The 13,154-nt window shown below is 38.6% G+C and overlaps 1 non-coding gene across 1 annotated transcript; it reads left to right on the top strand.

The window, feature by feature from the left end:
- The first annotated feature begins 10,414 nt into the window (after positions 1 to 10,414).
- LOC112780169 (small nucleolar RNA R71) lies at positions 10,415 to 10,522 on the top strand. Its single transcript, XR_003191023.1, has one exon. It is a non-coding gene; the product is annotated as a small nucleolar RNA R71 (small nucleolar RNA).
- Positions 10,523 to 13,154: the final 2,632 nt, after the last annotated feature.

Below are 13,154 nucleotides of genomic sequence, written 5' to 3'. Positions count from 1 at the left end.
TCAATCATAGAGAAGAAAACACACAAGAATAAAATATTATGGTTAAATAGTGTAACCATGTAATTAAGCTCAAATCTCACAGGTTGTGTGTTCTTAGCTATAATTCATGTTCTTAGCTTAAATTAGTGAAATGCTATAAAAAGGGTCTTGAAAAAGAATTTATCACTCCAGCCAAGTAGTGGTAGAAGAACATGCACAAAATCAAACAAACATGCAATCAAATATGCAAATGCAATTAACATAGAAAATTAAACATTGGTGTTAAGAAGGAAATAACTAACCCACGAAAGTCGGTATCAACCTCCCCACACTTAAAGATTGCACCGTCCTCGGTGCATGCTAAGATGTGCAAGTGGACGGGTTGCTCCAACTGATGCTTTTCTCCATAGATTGTGCAGATGGACTTGTCTGTTGCCCCATTGAGAGGCTTCTCTTTTTCTTTCTCGGTAGCCATCCTGAAAGAAGAATAAAAGAAGAAAAGTAACCCAGAAATAAAGATAGAAAAAAAATAAAATATAGGTGGGTTAATACTAAATAATGAGGGTCTCAATTACATGGTAGTTACAACATGCAAGTGAGAAAACAGTAGAAGCAAATGGCATATCAATAGAGTAAAAATTGCAACAATGGGGGAGAGAGTGTGGGTAATGAAAGACAATATAGATTCATGTCAATGTAAAAGGATTACAAGTATCATAAAAGATTGGCATTGACAGAGAAATAATATCACCAAACAGTGTAAAACAAGTCACGAAGCACCAACATAATGCAAGAAAAGATGCAACAGTTGAATAAGAACATTTAACACCAATGGTAAAATAATAACTTAAAAATAAAAATATGCACAAAATTAAAATGCAATGAATGAAAGTCTGCAAAGAAATTAAGTAAAATAGAATGAAAGAGAATAAGGGTGAGAAGTTAAAGAAATGAAGAAGAAGAAAGTAAGAAAGGAGGAAGAAAGAAGGAGAAATGAGAGAAGAAAGAAGTAAGAATTTAAAAACAGGGCGCGACGCGCACGCGTGCATCACGCGTACGCGTGAAATCTGAGTTGGCCATTTGATGCGTAAGCGTCGCGTACGCGTGGGTGGTCTGAAAGCGAAATGGCGTGCATGCGTTAAAGACGCGTACGCGTGGGTGATTTTGTGCCTCTAGCACAGTTCCATCGCAAGGGCAGCACAACTCTCGGGTCAAACACCCATTTATGCCGATTGCCATATCCACGCGTGCGCATGCTTAACGCGTACGCGTGGATTTCCCAAGTTGCAAGTGACGCGCACGTGTCCTAGACACATACGCGTGGGTCGAATTGTGCGCAGAGCACACCAGCCGCACGATTCCATCACAACTTTCTATTCGTTGGATGGGATAGCAAAATTGGGAATCAACGCTGGTGCATGAAATTGTGATCTCAATGGCGCCAACAACTTGGTACGCACAATTGTAATCTCACTTTTTTTCACAACTTTGCACAACTAACCAGCAAGTGCACTAGGTCGTCCAAGTAATAAACCTTACGTGAGTAAGGGTTGATCCCACGGAGATTGTCGGCTTAAAGCAAGCTATGGTCATCCTTGTAAATCTCAGTCAGGCGAATTCAAATGGTTATGGGATTTTGATAATTAAAATATAAATAAAATCTAAGATAAGATAGAGATACTTATGTAATTCATTGGTGAGAAAATCAGATAAGCGTATGGAGATGCTTTGCTCCTTCTGAATCTCTGCTTTCCTACTGCCTTCATTCAATCATTCGTACTCCTTTCCATGGCAAGCTGTTTGTTGGGGGATCACCGTTGTCAATGGCTACCGTCCGTCTTCTCAGTGAAAATGGTACAAATGTGCTGTCACTGCATGGCTAATCATCTGTCGGTTCTCAATCATGTTGGAATAGGATCCATTGATCCTTTTGCGTCTGTCACTATACCCAACACTCGCGAGTTTGAAGCTCGTCACAGTCATCCCTTCCCAGATCCTACTCGGAATACCACAGACAAGGTTTAGACTTTCCGGATCTCAGGAATGGCTGCCAATAATTCTAGCTTATACCACGAAGACTCCAATCTTTCGGAATGGAGGCTAAGAGATAAACGCTCAAGCTATTGCAGATAGAACGGAAGTGGTTGTCAGGCACGCGTTCATAGGTGAGAATGATGATGAGTGTCACGGATCATCACATTCATCAGGTTGAAGTGCGAGTGAATATCTTGGAATAAGAATAAGCTTGAATTGAATAGAAAAACAATAGTACTTCGCATTAATTCATGAGGAACAACAGAGCTCCACACCTTAATCTATGGGGTGTAGAAACTCCACCGTTGAAAATACATAAGTGGTAATGGTCCAGGCATGGCCGAATGGTCAGCCCCCTAAATGTGATCAAGAGATCAAAAGTGATACAAAGATAGTCTCAAAAATGATCTAAAGATGATCAAAAGATGATCAAAAGATGTGAAATAAATCACTAAAAGTAGTTTTTATACTAAACTAGTAGCTAGGGTTGCAGAAAATAAGTAAATGATGCAGAAATCCACTTCCAGGCCCACTTGGTGTGTGCTTGGACTGAGCATTGAGCTTTACACATGTAGAGACTTCTCTTGGAGTTAAATGCTAGGTTGCAGCCTATTTGTGGCATTTAACTCTGGTTTGTAACCTGTTTCTGGCGTTTAACTTCAGAATAGGGCAGGAAGTTAGTGTTTGATCGCCAGTTTGAGTCATCAAAACTAGGGCAAAGTATAGACTATTATATATTTCTGGAAAGCTCTGGATGTCTACTTTCCAACGCAATTGAGAGCGCACCAATTGAGTTTCTGTAGCTCCAGAAAATCCATTTCGAGTGTAGGGAGGTCAGAATCCAACAGCATCTGCAGTCCTTTTTCAGCCTCTGAATCAGATTTTTGCTCAGGTCCCTCAATTTCAGCCAGAAAATACCTGAAATCACAAAAAAATACACAAACTCATAGTAAAGTCCAGAAATATGATTTTTATTTAAAAACTAATAAAAACACAGTAAAAATTAACTAAATTATACTAAAAACTACCTAAAAATAATGCCAAAAAGTGTATAAATTATCCGCTAATCACACGCCCTCGCGTGGCCTACGCGCACGCGTGGGTTGCCCCCTTTTTTTTATGCAAAATGCAAAATGCAGAATGCAGATGATTATGCAGAAATTATGAATGAACACTGATAAAAAGAAAATAAAATAAAACTAAGAATAAGAATGAAATATCATACCATGGTAGGTTGTCTCCCACCTAGCACTTTTAGTTAAAGTCCTTAAGTTGGACATTTGGTGAGCTCCTTATCATGGTGGCTTGTGCTTGAACTCGTCTTGAAACTTCCACCGATATTTATACTTCCCATAGCCTCCAGGGTCCTAAACTAGGCGCATAAAGCCTTCAAGCAAGTTGAAGCAAGTGACAAGGCCCCAAGAGTGTTGATTGCTAGAATGAATTCTGGGATCCCAAACCTTGCTTTTGCACCCATCTTTGTGTTGATCATCATGGTTCAACCGGGTGGCAAGCAATCTGAATTCTCAATGAAGTATCCAAACGATTTCCTAGACCCATTCGATCGATCTCTACACCAATCCTTGCACTTCAACTTGGAGCGTGTAACCATATTGAACCTTGCAGGATAACTCCTACCACAAATCATCTCCCTCTTACTCTTAAAGCCACAAAGATCTCTAAGTTGACCATCCATCTCTAGTAAACCATATTCAAGTGGGAAAGTAAAGGGTAAGTGGTGCACGAAATTGTGATCTCAGGCAACGGCGCCAGAAACTCTGTATGCACGTCTAAATAAATCGTTTTTCATTCACAACTTCGATACAACTAACCAGCAAGTGCACTGGGTCATCCAAGTAATAAACCTTACGTGAGTAAGGGTCGATCCCACGGAGATTGTTGGTATGAAGCAAGCTATGGTCACCTCGTAAATCTCAGTCAGGCAGATATCAAAAGGTTATGGAGTTTTCGAAATTTAATAATAAGTAAACATAAACTAAGGATAGAAATACTTATGTAATTCATTGGTTAAAATTTCAGATGAGCGTACAGAGATGCATTCGTTCCTCTGAACCTCTGCTTTCCTGCTGTCTTCATCCAATCAATCTTACTCCTTTCCATGGCTGGCTTTATGTAAGGACATCACCATTGTCAATGGCTACTTTTAATCCTCTCTGGAAAATGGTCCGATGCACTGTCACTGCATGGCTAATCGTCTGGAGGCATCACCCTTGCCAATGGCTGCATCCTATCCTCTTGTGAAAATGGTCCAAATACTCTGTCACAGCACGGTTAATCATCTGAGGTTCTCGATCATACTGGAATAGGATTCACCCTCCTTTTGCGTCTGTCACTATGCCCAGCACTCGCGAGTTTGAAGTTCGTCACAGTTATTCAATCCCAGAATCCTACTCGAAATACCACAGACAAGGTTTAGACTTTCCGGATTCTCATGAATGTCACCATCAATCTAGCTTACACCACGAGGATTCTGATTAAGAGATCCAAGAGGTACTCATTCAATCTAAGGTAGAACGGAAGTGGTTGTCAGGCACACGTTTATAGGGAATGATGATGATTGTCACGTTCATCACATTCAGGTTGAAGTTTGAATGAATATCTTAGAAGCGGAACAAGTTGAATTGAATAGAAAAACAGTAGTACTTTGCATTAATCTTTGAGGAACAGCAGAGCTCCATACCTTAATCTTTGGAGTATAGAAACTCTACCGTTGAAAATACATAAGTGAAAGGTTCAGGCATGGCCGAATGGCCAGCCCCCAAAACGTGATCAAAAATGATCCGAAGATCATAAGATGTCTAATACAATAGTAAAAAGTCCTATTTATACTGAACTAGTTACTAGGGTTTACAGAAGTAAGTAATTGATGCATAAATCCACTTCCGGGGCCCACTTGGTGTGTGCTTGGGCTGAGCTTGAATGTTACACGTGCAGAGGCTCTTTCTGGAGTTGAACGCCAGGTTGTAACGTATTTCTGGCGTTCAAATCTGGTTTGTGACTTGTTTCTGGCGTTTAACTCCAGACAGCAGCGTAGAACCGGAGTTCAATGCCCTTTTACATCATCTAAACTCGGCCAAAGTATAAACTATTATACATTTCTGGAAAGTCCTGGATGTCTACTTTCCAACGCAATTGGAAGCGCACCATTTTGAGTTCGGTAGCTCCAGAAAATCTACTTTGAGTGCAGGGAGGTCAGAATCCAACAGCATCAGCAGTCCTTCTTCAACCTCTGAATCTGATTTTTGCTCAAGTCCCTCAATTTCAACCAGAAAATACTTGAAATCACAGAAAAACACACAAACTCATAGTAAAGTCCAGAAATGTGAATTTAACATAAAAACTAATGAAAACATCCCTAAAAGTAACTAGATTCTACTAAAAACAAACTAAAAATAATGCCAAAAAGCGTATAAATTATCCGCTCATCACAACACCAAACTTAAATTGTTGCTTGTCCCCAAGCAACTGAAAATCAAATAGGATAAAAAGAAGAGAATATACTATAAATTCCAAACTATCAATGAAACATAGCTCCAATTAAATGAGCGGGACTTGTAGCTTTTTGCCTCTTGAATAGTTTTGGCATCTCACTTTATCCATTGAGGTTCAGAATGATTGGCATCTATAGGAACTAAGAGTTCAGATAGTGTTATTGATTCTCCTAGTTCAGTATGATGATTCTTGAACACAGCTATTTTATGAGTCTTGGCCGTGGCCCTAAGCACTTTGTTTTCCAGTATTACCACCGGATACATAAATGCCACAGACACATAATTGGGTGAACCTTTTCAGAATGTGACTCAGCTTTGCTAAAGTCCCCAATTAGAGGTGTCCAGGGTTCTTAAGCATACTCTTCTTTTGCTTTGGACCTTGACTTTAAAAGCTCAGTCTCAATTTTTCACTTGACACCTTCACGCCACAAGCACATGGTTAGGGACAGCTTGGTTTAGCCGCTTAGGCCAGGATTTTATTCCTTTAGGCCCTCCTATCCACTGATGCTCAAAGCCTTGGGATCCTTTGTATTTACCCTTGCCTTTTGGTTTTAAGGGTTATTGGCTTTTTGCTCTTGCCTCTTGGTTTTAAGAGCTTTTGGCTTTTTCTGTTTGCTTTTTATTTTTATTTTTTTTCGCCTATATTTTTTTTTCTGCAAGCTTTGTTCTTTGCTGCTTTTTCTTGCTTCAAGAATCATTTTTATGATTTTTTAGATTATCAAATAACATGTCTCCTTGTCATCATTCTTTCAAGAGCCAACATATTTAACATTCTTAAACAACAACTTCAAAAGACATATGCACTGTTCAAGCATTCATTCAGAAAACAAGAAGCATTGTCACCACATCAATATAATTAAACTAAGTTCAAGGATAAATTCGAAACTCATGTACTTCTTGTTCTTTTGAATTAAAACAGTTTTCATTTAAGAGAGGTGCTGGATTCATAGGACATTCATAACTTTAAGACAAAGTTACTAAATACTAATGATCATGTAATGAAGACACAAACATGGATAAGCACTTAACATAGAAAACGAAAAATAGAGAAAGTAAGAACAAGGAATGAGTCCACCTTAGTGATGGTGGCGTTTCCTTCTTGAGGAACCAATGATGTCCTTGAGCTCTTCTATGTCTCTTCCTTGCCTTTGTTGCTCCTCTCTCATTGCTTTTTGATCTTCTCTTATTTCATGAAGGATGATGGAGTGCTCTTGATGTTCCACCCTTAATTGTCCCATGTTGGAACTTAATTCTCCTAGGGAGGTGTTGATTTGATCCCAATAGTTTTGTGGAGGAAAATGCATTTGAGGCATCTCCGGGATCTCATGGTGATGAGCTTCATGCGTCTCTTGAGATCCATGAATGGGCTCTCTTGCTTGCTCCATCCTTTTCTTAGTGATGGGCTTCTCTTCCTCAATGGGAATGTCTCCTTCTATGAAAGCTCCACCTGAGTAACATAGATGGCAAATAAGATGAGGAAAAGCTAGCCTTGCCCCATGAGAGGGCTTTTTGGCTATTTTGTAGAATTCAAGGGAGATGACTTCATGAACTTCTACTTTCTCTCCAATCATGATGCTATAAATCATGATGGCCCGATCCACAGTAACTTCAGATCGGTTGCTAGTGGGGATGATGGAGCGTTGGATGAACTCCAACCATCCTTTAGCCACAGGCTTGAGGTCCAGTCTTCTTAATTGAACCGGCTTGCCTTTGGAGTCAATCTTCCATTGAGCTCCTTCCACACATATGTCAATGAGGACTTGGTCCAACCTTTGATTAAAGTTGACCCTTCTAGTGTAGGGGCGTGCATCTCCTTGCATCATAGGCAAGTTAAACGCCAACCTCACATTTTCCGTACTAAAATCTAAGTATTTCCCCCGAACCATTGTAATATAATTCTTTGGGTTTGGGTTCTTACTTTGATCATGGTTCCTAGTGATCCATGCATTGGCATAGAACTCTTGAACCATTAGGATGCCGACTTGTTGGATGGGGTTTGTTAGAACTTCCCAACCTCTTCTTTGGATTTCATGTCGGATCTCCAGATACTCATTCTTCTTGAGCTTAAAAGGGACATCAGGGATCACCTTCTTCTTGGCCACAACATCATAGAAGTGGTCTTGATGAGCTTTGGAGATGAATCTTTCCATCTCCCATGACTCGGAGGTAGAAGTTTTTGTCTTCCCTTTCCCTTTTCTAGAGGATTCTCCGGTCTTGGGTGCCATCAATGGTAATGGAAAAACAAAAAGCTTATGCTTTTACCACACCAAACTTAGAATATTGCTCGCCCTCGAGCAAGAGAAGAAAGAAGAGATGAAGAAGAAGAAGAAATGGAGGAGAAGAGGGAGTGGTGTATTCGGCCAAGAAGAGAAAAGATGGTTGTGTTGTGTGAAAATGAGGAAGAATGGATGGCTATATATAGGGAAGGGAGGGGGGTAAGGTTTCGGCCATATAGGGTGGGTTTGGGTGGGAAATTGTTTTTGAATTTTGAAGGTAGGTGGGGTTTATGAGGTAGGTTTATGGGGAAGAATGGATGGATGTGAGTGGTGAAGTGGTGATAGGGAAGAGAGATTGAGGTGATTGGTGAAGAGTTTTGGGGAAGAGTGTTTATGGGATTGTGTGAAAGAGGGGTGAGAAGAAGGGAGTGGAGGTAGGTGGAGATCCTGTGGGGTCCACAGATCCTGAGGTGTTCAAGGATTTACAACCTTGCACCAAATTAGGCATGCAAAATGCCCTTGCACACAACTCTGGGTGTTCAACGCCAGATTGGTGCTTGTTCTGGGCGTTGAACGCCCATTTGTTGCCCATTTCTGGCGTTGAACGCCAGAACCATGCTTGTTCTGGGCGTTCAGCTCCAGCTCTTCTCCAGGGTGCAATTCTAGCGTTCAAACGCCCAGATGCTGCCCATTTTGGGCATTCAGCGCCAGAACCATGCTCTGTTCTGGCGTTGAACTCCAGCCAGATGCTTCTTATTGGCGTTTAAACGCCAGTAAGGTCTTCCTCCAGGGTGTGATTTTTCTTCTGCTGTTTTTGATTCCGTTTTCAATTTTTATATTTATTTTGTGACTCCACATGATCATGAACCTAATAAAACATGAAAGAACAAGAAAAATAGAATTAGATAAATAAAAATTGGGTTGCCTCCCAACAAGTGCTTCTTTAATGTCAATAGCTTGACAGTGGGCTCTCATGGAGTCTCACAGATGTTCAGAGCATTGTTGAGACTCCCCAACACCAAACTTAGAGTTTGGATATGGGAGTTCAACACCAAACTTAGAGTTTGGTTGTGGCCTCCCAACACCAAACTTAAAGTTTGACTGTGGGGGCTCTGGTTGACTCTGCAGTGAGAGAAGCTTTTTATGCTTCTTCTCTATGTTTACAGAAGGATGACCTCGAGTTTTAAACACAAGGGAGTCCTCATTCAATTGAAGGACTAATTCACCTCTGTCAACATCAATCACATCTCTTGCTGTGGCTAGGAAAGGTCTTCTAAGGATGATAGATTCATCCTCATCCTTCCCAGTATCAAAGATTATGAAATCAGCAGGGATGTAAAGGCCTTCAACCTTTACGAACACGTCCTCTACTTGTCCATAAGCCTGTTTTCTTGAATTGTCTGCCATCTCTAATGAGATTTTAGCAGTTTGTACCCCATAGATTCCCAGTTTCTCTATTACAGAGAGGGGCATGAGGTTTATCCCTGAACCAAGGTCACACAGAGCCTTTTCAAAGATCATGTTGCCTATGGTACAAGGTATTACGAACTTTCCAGGATCATGTTTCTTCTGAGGCAATCTCAGTTGATCCAGATCACTTAGTTCATTGGTGAACAAGGGAGGTTCATCTTCCCAAGTCTCAATACCAAATAATTTGGCATTCAGCTTCATGATTGCACCAAGAAACTTGGCAGTTTGCTCTTCAGTAACATCCTCATTTTCTTCAGAAGAGGAATACTCATCAGAGCTCATGAATGGCATAAGGAGGTTCAATGGAATCTCTATGGTCTCTAGATGAGTCTCAGATTCCTTTGGTTCCTCAGAGAGAAACTCCTTATTGATCACTGAACGTCCCAGGAGGTCTTCCTCCTTGGGATTCACGTCCTCTCCTTCCCTTACAGGTTCGGCCATGGTGATTAATTCAATGGCCTTGCACTCTCCTTTTGGATTTTCTTCTGTATTGCTTGGGAGAGTACTAGGAGGGATTCCAATGATCCTTTTACTCAGCTGGCCCACTTGTGCCTCCAAATTTCTAATGGAGGACCTTGTTTCATTCATGAAACTTACAGTGGCCTTAGATAGATCAGAGACTAAGTTTGCTAAATTAGAGGTATTTTGTTCAAAGTTCTCCGTCTGTTGCTGAGTGGATGATGGAAAAGGTTTACTATTGTTAAACCTATTTCTTCCACCATTATTAAAGCCTTGTTGAGGCTTTTGTTGATCCTTCCAAGAGAGATTTAGGTGATTTCTCCATGATGAGTTATAGGTGTTTCCATAAGGTTCACCTAAGTAATTTACATCTGCTATTGCAGGGTTCTCAGGATCATAGGCTTCTTCTTCAGAAGATGCCTCTTGAGTACTGTTGGATGCAGCTTGCATTCCATTCAGACTCTGAGAAATCATATTGACTTGCTGAGTCAATATTTTATTCTGAGCCAATATGGCATTCAGAGTATCAATTTCAAGAACTCCCTTCTTCATAGGCGTCCCATTACTCACAGGATTCCTCTCAGAAGTGTACATGAACTGGTTATTAGCAACCATGTCAATGAGTTCTTGAGCTTCTGCAGGCATTTTCTTTAGGTGAATGGATCCACCTGCAGAAGTATCCAATGACATCTTAGCTAATTCAGACAGACCATCATAGAATATATCCAGGATGGTCCATTCTGAAAGCATGTCAGAAGGACACTTTTTGGTCAGTTCTTTGTATCTCTCCCAAGCTTCATAGAGGGATTCACCTTCTTTCTGTCTGAAGGTCTGAACATCCACTCTAAGCTTACTCAGCTTTTGAGGAGGAAAGAACTTGGCTAAGAAAGCCTTGACCAGCTTATCCCAAGAGTTCAGGCTATCCTTAGGTTGAGAGTCCAACCATATTCTAGCTCTGTCTCTCACAGCAAAAGGGAAAAGCATGAGCCTGTAGACTTCAGGATCTACTCCATCAGTCTTAACAGTATCACATATCTGCAAGAATTCAGTTAAGAACTGAAAAGGATCTTCAGATGGAAGTCCATGAAACTTGCAGTTCTGCTGCATCAGAGAAACTAATTGAGGTTTCAACTCAAAATTGTTTGCTCCAATGGCAGGAATGGAGATGCTTCTTCCATGTAAATTGGAATTAGGTGCAGTAAAGTCACCAAGCATTCTCCTTGATTATTATTATTTTCGGCTGCCATCTCCTCTTCTTGTTCGAAAATTTCTGAAAGGTGCTTGCTGGATTGTTGTAATTTAGCTTCTCTTAGTTTCCTCTTCAGAGTCCTTTCAGGTTCTGGATCTGCTTCAACAAGAATGTTCTTGTCCTTGCTCCTGCTCATATGAAAAAGAGGAAACAGAAAAATAATAATAATAGGGATCCTTTTTACCCAGGTATAGAGGTTCCCTTTAGGTGAGTGGAAGAAAGGAAGAGTAGAAGAAAAGAAGATGAGAGAGAAGGAGAATTTTCGAGAATAATTTTTGAAAAAGAGTTAGTGATTTTCGAAAATAGTTTTTGAAAAAGGTTAGTAATTTTTCGAAAATTAAAATAAAAAATTAAAATAATTAGTTAATTAAAAAGAAATTTTGAAAAAGGGGGAAGATATTTTCAAAAATTAGAGAGAGAGAGTTAGTTAGGTAGTTTTGAAAAAGATAAGAAACAAACAAAAAGTTAGTTAGTTAGTTGAAACAAATTTTGAAAATCAATTTTTGAAAACATAAGAAGATAAGAAGTTAGAAAGGATATTTTAAAATCAAATTTTGAAAAAGATAATATAAAGAGATATTTTTGAAAAGGTATGATTGAAATTAGTTTTGAAAAAGATTTGATTTTTAAAATCACAATTAATGACTTGATTCACATGAAATCACAAGATATGATTCTATAACTCAAAGTTTGAATCTTTCTTAACAAGTAAGTAACAAACTTGAAATTTTTTAATCAAAACATTAATTGATGATTTTATTTTCGAAAATATGATGTAAAATTAAGAAAAAAATTTTTGAAAAATATTTTAAAAATTTTCGAAAATAAATAAGAAGAGTGAAAAAGATATGATTTTTGAAAAAGATTTTGAAAAAGATAAGATTTTTAAATTGAAAATTTGATTTGACTCATAAGAAACAACTAGATTTTAAAAAATTTTTGAAAAAGTCAACTCAAATTTTCGAATTTATGAGAGAAAAGAGGGAAAGATATTTTTTTGATTTTTGAATTTTTAATGATGAGAGAGAAAAACATGAAAATGCTGCAATGCATGAAAATTTTTAGATCAAAACAATGAATGCATGCAAGAATGCTATGAATGTCAAGATGAACACCAAGAACACTATGAATGTCATGATGAACATCAAGAACTTATTTTTGAAAATTTTATATGCAAAGAAAACATGCAAGACACCAAACTTAGAAATCTTTCATGTTTAGACACTATGAATGCAAAAATGCACATGAAAAACAAGAAAAGATGCAAAACAAGAAAACATCAAGATCAAACAAGAAGACTTACCAAGAACAACTTGAAGATCATGAAGAACACCATGAATGCATGAATTTTTCGAAAAATGCAAGATGAATATGCAATTGACACCAAACTTTCAACTTGACTCAAGACTCAAACAAGAAACATGAAATATTTTTTATTTTTATGATTTTTTTATTTTATGAATTTTTTTTTGTATTTTCTTTTAATTTTTTTCGAAAATCATTTTGAAAAAGAAAAATAAGGATTCCAAAATTTTTAATATGAATTCCAGGAATCTTATGCTCTTTAAACTAAAGCTCCAATCAAAGGGTCAGGCATGGCTTAATAGCCAGCCAAGCTTTAGTATGTAACTCAGACATGACACGCCTGACATTCCCTACCCAGAAGAATTAGACATGGCTTTACAGCTAGCCAGGCTTCAACATGCTTCATGAAACACTAGAATTCATTCTTAAAAATTCTGAAGAAAAATATATTTTTGAAAACATTTTTATTTTAAAATTTTTTTTTCGAAAACAAAGGACAAATTTTTGAAAGATTTAAAAAAAAATTTTGAAAATAAAACAAAAAAAAATTACCTAATCTGAGCAACAAGATGAACCGTCAGTTGTCCAAACTCGAACAATCCCCGACAACGGCGCCAAAAACTTGGTGCACGAAATTGTGATCTCAGGCAACAGCGCCAGAAACTCTATACGCACGTCTAAATAAATCGTTTTTCATTCACAACTTCGATACAACTAACCAGTAAGTGCACTGGGTCGTCCAAGTAATAAACCTTACGTGAGTAAGGGTTGATCCCACGGAGATTGTTGGTATGAAGCAAGCTATGGTCACCTCGTAAATCTCAGTCAGGCAGATATCAAAAGGTTATGGAGTTTTCGAAATTTAATAATAAGTAAACATAAACTAAGGATAGAAATACTTATGTAATTCATTGGTTAGAATTTCAGATA

This window comes from Arachis hypogaea, chromosome 19 (genome assembly GCF_003086295.3).
Source record: "Arachis hypogaea cultivar Tifrunner chromosome 19, arahy.Tifrunner.gnm2.J5K5, whole genome shotgun sequence".
NCBI classification, from domain to species: domain Eukaryota; kingdom Viridiplantae; phylum Streptophyta; class Magnoliopsida; order Fabales; family Fabaceae; genus Arachis; species Arachis hypogaea.
Note: the sequence above shows the minus strand (reverse complement) of the source record. Positions and strands in the feature narration are given on the sequence as shown.